Below are 10,070 nucleotides of genomic sequence, written 5' to 3'. Positions count from 1 at the left end.
ACTCTACAAAATAGCTATCTTAGATTTTTTTTTTACATTTTATTTAAAATTTAAAAATAATTAATATTTTTGATAAAATGTTGTTCCGAACACATCGAACCACACCTGGGAACACAAATTGTCAGCTTTTAAATAGTATGGTTTACAGATTAATTAATATTCCGATAGATAAAATAGATTATGGTAAAGAATTGGTGGTTATAATAGAAATAGCTAAATTTAATGGGTATAACGAAAACATAATTTCAAAATTAGTCCGAACACAAAAATGGAAAAAAGAAAGGAGTGCAGCTAGTACACTCACCAGCGAGGGGAAACAAAAAGTAATTAGATCACCAATTTTATATTATCTGGGAATCTCAAATGGATTAATTAAAATATTTAAGAATTTTGGTATTACTTTGGTAACATCTAAGAGTAAAAAGTTAAGAGATTTATTAGGTAACCCTAAAGATAAGGTAGATGAAGGGGGGAAATCAGGCATTTCTAAAATACAATGTGAAAGTTGTAATAAATGTTACGTAAAACAAACAAAAATAAATATAGTGGTCAGGTTTAAAGAGCACTTAAGAAATATTAAAAATCAAGAAGTTTATAAATCTCCAGTGGCTGAATATTTATCGACACATAATTACTCTATTAAAACCATAAAACTAATTAAAATATTAATAATTACTAAAAACTTAATATTAAGGAGGCAATAGAAATGTTTAAAAATAAAAACAATTTAATTAATTTGGGATCTTGACCCACTGAATTCATTTTTAAACTTGTGTAAACTGGCAAACTGTGATAATATTACTTAGTGATAACGTCACTAGGTGATAAGGTCACTAGGGGTATATAAGGGAGTTTTTTCTAGTCGGTGTGTCAGTATGTGTTTAGCGTTGATAATGGTAACATTGTTTCCAAAATACGTATGCGCGACTTTTCATTAATTTTTTGTGGCTTTGAGTTTAATATTTTTTAGTTTTTTAAATTAATAATATTTTTAATATAGTTTTATTTTACTTAATAAAAATATAGTTTGTAAGAAGATAAAAAGTCATCAAAACATTGAAACAAAATTTAAATATTAATAATAAGCTTAAAAAATATCTAATACGTGTAATAATATAATAAAAAACGGTAGCACAGTGGGGTCGAGGCACAGTATAGACGTGGCATAGATGAGATAAGTATAGATGATATCTGACAGTGATTAAAATCACTATCATAAGAAACGCTTCGATGCAAATCTGTAGATAGTGTTTCCTTTAGAGAAATTGGTGAAATATTTTAAAAGCAACATGAACTCTTATTTCTTTAATTATATCCTGATTAGTAGTTCTTTGATTTTAAAATATAATATATGAATAAATACTAATTATAGTTTTTAAATTTAGTATGAAATTGTGAGGCCAGCTATGATGTATGGTTAATAGTGTTGGGCGGTTGATAAGAAAGTAGAGCAGAGAATAAGTGTAGCAGAGATGAGAATGCTTAGTTGGATGAGTGGAGTGACTAGAGAAGATAGGATAAGGAACGAGCATATAAGAGGAAGTATAGGTGTTGCGTCAATCGTGGATAAGATGACAGAAAATAGACTTAGATTGTTTAGTCATGGTATGAGGAAAGAAGAATCGAAAGCTGTAAGAACAGTTATAGAAATGAATGTTGAAGGAAGAAGAGATAGAGGAAGACCAAAAAAGAGATGGAGGGATGCTATTGAATGCGATTTGAGGACAGCTGATGTGAGCGTAGAAGATATGGGAGATCGTGTCAAGTGGAATCTTAGGATAAGGGTGCCCGACCCCAAGTAGTTGGGATTAAGGCAAAGAAAAAGAAAAATATTACCAGATATTCCGGTGGCAATTGACATAATATGATTGTTATTTCGGAATGTACAATTTAGCGTTTAGTTGGGTTTAAATAATATAGCGTCAAATCAATTACCTACTCTATCGGTTGTATCTCAATATACACTACACTTTAATGATACAATAAATAAATAAACTCACACATACACACATATGCATTTATAACATTGTGTCTAATGTAAGTATAACATGATAAAAAGTAACCGTAAAATGAAAAAAATGGAATATAAATTTTATTACTCATATTAAATGTAATGTAACTCGAAAAATATTTGTTTAAATGAAAAAATATAAGATTATATTTTTATTTATAATTGTCTTTTAAACAACTTTTGTGCGAAACTTTTTTTTGTAAGTTAAATATTTTTTTTTGAGAAAATTAAGAAAGCTCATATTTTTGAACTTTTGCGAGGATTTAAAAAAAAAGCTCAATTCCAATCTTGAGGACTATTAGTATGTCATTATACATATTTTAATTCAACTTTTAAAAAAACAAAATTTTTTCCGCAATTTTTCCTTTGTTGACTGGCCTAGATGTCAATTTTAAACTTGTAATTGAGCTAAAAGTTATGGTAATATATTCAATTTATTTTACTATAAACTTTCATAAATCTTTATCAAAAATTTTTCATCAACTTTAAAGAACCAAAAAAATAGGTTAAAATTGAAAATTTGGACTGATTATTTTTAACATATTAAAAATCAAATCAGTAATAATTTGAAAACAAATTTTTTTTTCTTTTAATTATTATTTTATATATATAATTAGTAATAATATAAAAAATTAGAAGTGATAGAAATAGTCTACTTGCAGATTTGAAAACAACGCGAAAAGTTGATTTAGAAAAGTATATTTTTGCTTCTGATGAAAGTTCCTTGTAGTCCAGTGCATTTTTTTATAGTAACAAACAGTTTTTATTGAAAATTATTGTATCAAGCCCTTTAAATTTTTATACACGTAAAAGTAAAGCAAAATATAACTTCTTTATTATTTTTATAATTTCTCCGTTTAAATTACAATATTAAATATCAATTTCATACTAAATTTAATAATTATAATTAGTATATATTCAAATATTATATTTTAAAATCAAAGAACTACTAATCATGATATAATTAAAGAAATAAGAGTTGATGTTGCTTTTGGAATAATCCACCAATTGCCTAATTAAAACAAAAAAAAAAAAAGTTTGTTGGGAATTTTTTCTGCTATTCTGCAAAATTACTCCTTCGTTGACTAGAATGAATCATTAAATAGAAAATTTTATGAGAATTAAAACAATGTTATTTTTAAGATTAATATGCAGTCAGAAAGTTTTATAATTATTATTTATTGTAAATTTATCAGAAAAACTCATTATTTTTTGCATTTTTATCGTAATAGAACACTTAAATAGAAATCATAGTAATCATTTCTAAGTAATTTTTGATATTTAAAAAGATTCTACTATTGAAATATCCAGAACTGAATTAATTTTAATGATTTACTTTAACTAAAAAAAAAAAAGTTAATATTTTGAATCCCTCTTGTGGGCAGGTAAAGGGTTAGATTTATAAAAAAAACCAAATGATAGATAAAGACATGCATCTAAATAAAAAAAAATATACTGATTTGGTCATTTTTGATAAAGTTATAACAATTAACAAAGTTATAAGTTTTATACACTGGACTACAAGGAACTTCCATCAGAAACAAAAATATACTATTCTAAATCAACTTTTCGCGATGTTTTAAAATGTGCAATTAGACTTTTTCTATAACTTCTAAGTTTTAATATTATTAAAAAATAGTTTTTACATATAAAAAAAAATAATTAAGAACAAAAAAAATTGTTTTAAATTAATACTGATTTGATATAATATTTAATATTAATTTGATTATTAATAAGTTAAAAATAAGGAAAATGACATATTTAACCAATTTTGTTAATCGTTTAAAGTTGATTGTTGTAAATGTTTATAATAAAAAAAAAAAATTTATTTTACCATAACTTTTAGCTCAATTGGTAAGTTTGACATTGACATAATTAAATAGAAAATTTTATGACAATTAAAAAAATTGTATCGTTAAGATCAATATGCAGTCAGAAAGTTTTATAATTACTATTTATTGTAAATTTATCAGAAAAGCTCAATATTTTTTTGCATTTTTATGGTAATAGATAACTTAAATAGAAGTAATAGTAATAATTTCCTAGGAACTTTTGTTGTTTGTTGAAAAGATTCTATAATTGAAATATTGAGAACTTAATTAATTTTAATGATTTACTTTAACTAAATGTACCAATCAAAACAAAGTTGTTAAAAAGATTTACTCAATTGAGTTTATTATAAAATTTGATTATATTTGTAAAAATCAATTGTTAATTCAGGAGAAAAAACAATCATTTTTTTTAGAAATGATTTATATAGCAACACGTTAGAAAAAAATTTGAATATTATAGTCTAATAGTAGCACACACAAACAGAGTAATAAAATTATTAAATTACAAAGTAAAATGATTTAATTTTGTAGTTGAAACCTATCATATCAAACTTCATTCGTTAATAAATATTTTGAAAACATTAGAAATTAATGATTTTAATTGTCTTTATGGAGACGATGTAATAACTAACTGTTTAATTGATAAATTAGAATTTTTTTTTCAATTTTTGAGAGTAATATCTTCAACTAGATACGAATTGTAGTAATTTGACGTATTGTTGAAAAAAGTAGGTCAAGTTAGAGCAGAGAAAATAAATGATAGTCACAAAAAAATATCTTCTCGGCTTTGCATCGAAGCGAAAACTTAAAATATAGTAAAATAATTTTAATACGAATAAGAAATTTCTTCTTGCAAGGGGCGACTAAAGTGATGGGATCCTTGATCTTTATTGAAGTTATTGAATCTAAATGTGATAAAAATCAAACGAGTTAAAATTTATACTAACTTAAAAAGAATTAAGAAAAAATGCAAAAAATTCATTGCCATATGCGGGTTGGAACCTCGTACCCCAAGCGTGTAAAACATAAATTTTACCAACTCGGCAACCGTACGTTGCTTCCGGCGGTTGAAAAATTGGCTATTTAAGCTAGTTCAAATTTCAAAGTTATTTTTCTCGACTTAAAAGAAACAAACATATTTAAATAAGTTTAACTATCTATACTATATCAATTTTAATTTATATAATATTTATGAAAATCTGTACTCCCCTTGTCAGGTATTTTAAAATAAAATAAAATACAAAACCCAGAATTTTAACACAAAAATAGCATATTTTTGCATACGGTAGTCATTTTTACCATGAAGACAAATCCAGAGGTCAAATTTTTTTTTTTCACATTAAAGTATATTACATAAGCTTTAATTTAAGATATATTTAAAAGTGTCAGTATTTCCGGAATACTTTCAAAAATTAAATTGAAAATATCGTAGTAACAATACGCATGTTTAAAGTTTTGACCCCCCTTGTTAAAGGGGTATGATCCGATTTACAAAAAAAGCGTGCCAGATGAAAGGGGTATATAAATATTTATTATAAAAAAATAATAATATTGATCCATACATTTTTCCAAAAGTTATATAAAATATAAATTAAATAATATAACATATAAAATCGAGATTTTTTTCACGGAAATCGTACGTTTTTCTTTAACTTTGATGTCCGTTTTCACCACGAAGACAAGTCCAGAGGTCAAATTTTTTTTTTTCAAATTAAAGTATATTACATAAGCTTTAATTTAAGATATATATAAAAGTGTCAGTCTTTCCGGAACATTTTCAAAAGTTAAGTTGAAAAAGTTCTACTTTCTATACGCATTTTAAAAGGTTTGCACCCCCCCTGTATAAAGGGAAATGGTCCGATTTTAAAAAAAAGTATGTCGAATGAAAGAAGTATATATAAAGTATTTATCATTAAAGAATAAAGTTGATTCATGCATTTTTTAAAAAGTTATAGCAACATAATGTTAAAAAATGTAAAATATAATATCAAGAATTTTTTCACAAAAATAGCATATTTTTGCATACGGTAGTCATTTTCACCATGAAGACAAGTCCAGAGGTCAAATTTTTTTTTTTCAAATTAAAGTATATTACATTAGCTTTAATTTAAGGTATATATAAAATTGTCAGTCTTTCCGGAACATTTTCAAAAGTTAAGTTGAAAAAGTTAATTTTTTGTAAAAAAGTTACCATTTTGAAACCCCATCCTTTGGGCTGTTAAAGGGTCAAATGTTCACAAAAATATATAAAATGATAGGTAATTATCTAAGGTATCTATAAAAAAAAAAATTATATTGATTCGGTCATTTTTAAAAAAGTTATGGCAATTTTAAGTAAAAAAAATTGAAAAAATATCGAAAATTAGCGATTTTTAAATTTGTAATTTTTTGGGGGATTTCCCCCGTTTACGGGGAACGAGGGAATTTTTTTCAATTTTTGAGGGTAATGTCTTCGACTAGATACGATTTGTGATCTTTTGACATATTGTTCATCAAAATCGGTCCAGCGAGAGCTGAGATTGAGCGTTCACAGACACAAAAAAAAAAATAAAAAAATAAAAAAAAAAACACATCATAGTAAAATTAATACCTTCTCAGCTTCGCATCGAAGCTAAAAACGACATTGAACAAATTGGAGATTCTAAGTTAATGGCCATTCGACGTTTTTTAACAAATTACGAAACAATATAAATATCCGTGAATGCTATGTAAAATTTATGAACGAATACGCTCAGCCTAATCACATGGATGAATCCAAAATAGAAAATCAAAAATCGTACTACATGACACACCATACAGTCGTACGTAATCATAGTGCTACCACACAAACACGTGTTGTTTTTGATGCGTTTGCTGCATCAAGCTCAGGAGTAAGTCTTAATTAATTATTAATGAAATGTCCAGTGATTCAAGATGAACTTGTCTGTATTTTGGCTCGTTTCCGTGTGCATAAGTACGTGCTTTCTGCTGACATCGCCAAAATTTACAGGCAAATATAGGCGGATAAAGACGACAGCCATTTTCAAAAAATATTGTGACGTTCACAACCACACGAGAATCTTAAAGAATATTGTCTATCTTCCTTGTCTTAAAAAACTAGCAGAAGAAAATAGTAAAAAGTATCCACTAGCTAGCCAATCAATAAAATCAGATTTTGATGATTAATTAAAAAGCACTAATACGATTGAAGAAGTCGAAAATTTACGAGATCAAATAATATCAATAATAAATAGCGCTGAAACATTGTGCAATATATACCTTCCTAACCAAACTAATTTCAAAGTAGAAGATATTGAAAATATAATTAGGCAATTACCACACCCAGCAATTATAGTAGGAGATTTTAATAGTCATAATACTTTATGGGGATCATACAAAACTGATCTTAGGGGTACAGAGCTGGAGAAACTTTTAAATATCGATAATGTAGTCATACTTAACAATGGAGAAAAAACCCGACTTAATCCCAACAACGGTAATTTTTCGGTTATTGACCTTGCTTTCTCAACTCCTACCATTGCCCAATGTCTTCTATGGCAAGTCCTTCCTGAAATTTAAAGTAGTAATCATCTTCCTATCATGATTCAAATTTTCAGCCGTTCCTATGATAATATCCCACCGTCCATGAAATGGGACTTAAAAAACCCAAATTGGAAACTCTTCTCACAATTCCTAGAAAAAGATTCCAGTAGTAATAACTTATTTGAAAACAATATAAATATTGACGAGATTATATCAAAATTCACTGTAAATATTATAAGGGCAGCAGAAATAATAATAGGTTACCAAAAACAACAAGGAAATAAATGTCGTATACCTTGGTGGAATAACGAGATAAAGGCTAGTATAAAAAAGAAAAACAAAGCACTTAAGATATATCAACGTACAATTAGATTAGAAGACCACATAAAACTGAAAGAACTTAGAGCCAAAACTAGATACTTAGTGAAAAATAGCAAAAAAATAACATGGCACAATTTTACAAGTAACATTTGCGCGAAAACTGACCCAGCAACCATGTGGAACAAAATAAGGTGTTTACAAGGACGCAAAAATACACTAGCATTCAATTAGTAAAAAACGGAGAGTTAATAATAGATTTGTTCACAATTGCTTCAAAACTAGGAGGGTTTTTTGAGGAGAACTCAAATAACTAGAACTATGATCCCGAATTTTTCAATAATTTAAACGAGTCAAATATCACACTAAAAACATCGGACATAATAAATACAGAACCAACCCAAATATATCTAAACTCACCGATTACTATGAATATTCCATTTATTTTTATACATTGCTTTTCCACTGACACACTTAAAATATTACTGCAAATTTATAACTATATCTGGAAAACACAATGTTTTTCCTAAAGCATGGAGGAATAGCATAATTATACCAATTAATAAGCCAGGAAAAAATAAATTTATTCCTGAAGGATATAGACCAATCTCATTAATTAACACCATATGTAAACTTCTTGAAAAAATAGTCAATAAACGTTTGACGTGGTATTTCGAAAAAATAAACTTTCTAACAACGGGACAAAGCGGGTTTAGGAAAAACAAAGGAATTAACCATTATTTAACACAAATACACAGTGAAATCCAAAACACTTTTTCAAAAAAATAATATATGGGAATGGTAAGCTTAGATTTAGCTAAAGCTTATGACTCTACGTAGAAACCACTTATCATAAATAATCTTAACAAAATATTAAGCGCAAATCAACTTTACAACTAAGTATGCAGCTTCCTAGATACTAGAACCTTCCAAGTCAAAATAAATAATTGCCTATCAGAAGTATTCTTTCAACGAAAAAGAATTTTTATGTCTGTTGCCACTTTTTCTTAGCTCTCACTGGATCGATTTCTTTCAACAATACGTCAAAAGATCATAAATCGTATCTAGTTGAAGACATTACCCTTAAAAATTGAAAAATTTTCCCTCGTTCCCCGCAAATAGGGAAAATATCCAAAAAAATTACAAATTTAAAAATTGGTAAATTTTGTCATTTTTTTCACTTTTTTTTCTTAAAACTTCCATAACTTTTTCAAAAATCAATAAATCAACATAATTTTTTTTTTATACTAAAACCTTAGATACTTCCCTTTCATTAGATATCATTTTTTTGAAAATCTAACACTTAACCTGCTCATTGGAGGGGATTTAAAATAGCAACTTTTTTACAAAAACTAACTTTTTCAACTTAATTTTTGAAAATGTTCCGGAAATACTGCGTCCTTTAAACATATATCAAATTAAAGCTTATTTTATGTACTATAAAATGAAAAAAAAATTTATCCCAACGACCTATTTTCTATACGCAAATGGCTACCGTATTCAAAAATATACAATTTTTGTGTTAAAATCCTAGGTTTTGTATTTTATTTTATTTTAAAATATCTTATAAGGGCAATACACTGATTTTCATGAATATTTTATAATTTAATTGACATAGAATAAAGTTCATAAGACATAAGAAATTAAACTTATTAATTTTTTTTGCTTTTTTAAAGTCGAAAAAGTAATTTTTAAATTTAAGTCTGCTTAAATAGTAAATTTTATCATTTGGCGAAACTGATTAACAGTTGCCCAATCGGTAACACTTGACTCTTTCGTACTTAAGATACGAAGTTCAAATCAGTCTGTGACTTCTAAAATTTTGCATTTTTTTTTCGAGTTAAAATAAAATTTTCAAATCATTTGATATTTATCTCATTTAGATTCAATAACTTCAATAAATATAAAGAATCCTATCACTATAGTCTCACCTTGTGAAAAGAAATTTAAATTCATGTTAATATTATTTCACTATGTGGTTCTTTTTGTGGCTACGATTTATTTTGCCAACCCTCACTAGACCTACTATTTCAACAATACGTCAAATAATTATAATTCGTATTTAGTTTAAGTTATTACTCTTAAAAATCGAAAAAATATTCCTTATTCAAACAAAAAGTAGCTGAACCAGCTTTTTCCATACAAACAATTAAAATCATTAATTACTAATATTCTAAAAGTATTCACTGTCGAATTAGATTTGATATGATAAAAGTATTCAACTACAAAAGTAAAGAATTTTACATTGTAATTTATTAATTTTAGCTTCGATGCGAAGCTGAGAAGGTATTATTTTACTAAGATGTGTTTTTAGCTTTGATGCGAAGCTGAGAAGGTATTGGTTTTACTAAGATGTGTTTTTTTTTTTTTTTTTTTTTTTTTTTTTT

The sequence above is a fragment of the Daktulosphaira vitifoliae genome, unplaced genomic scaffold, assembly GCF_025091365.1.
Source record: "Daktulosphaira vitifoliae isolate Bord-2020 unplaced genomic scaffold, ASM2509136v1 Scaffold_1, whole genome shotgun sequence".
In the NCBI taxonomy this organism is placed as follows: Eukaryota; Metazoa; Arthropoda; class Insecta; order Hemiptera; family Phylloxeridae; genus Daktulosphaira; species Daktulosphaira vitifoliae.
This window is presented reverse-complemented; position numbering follows the sequence as displayed.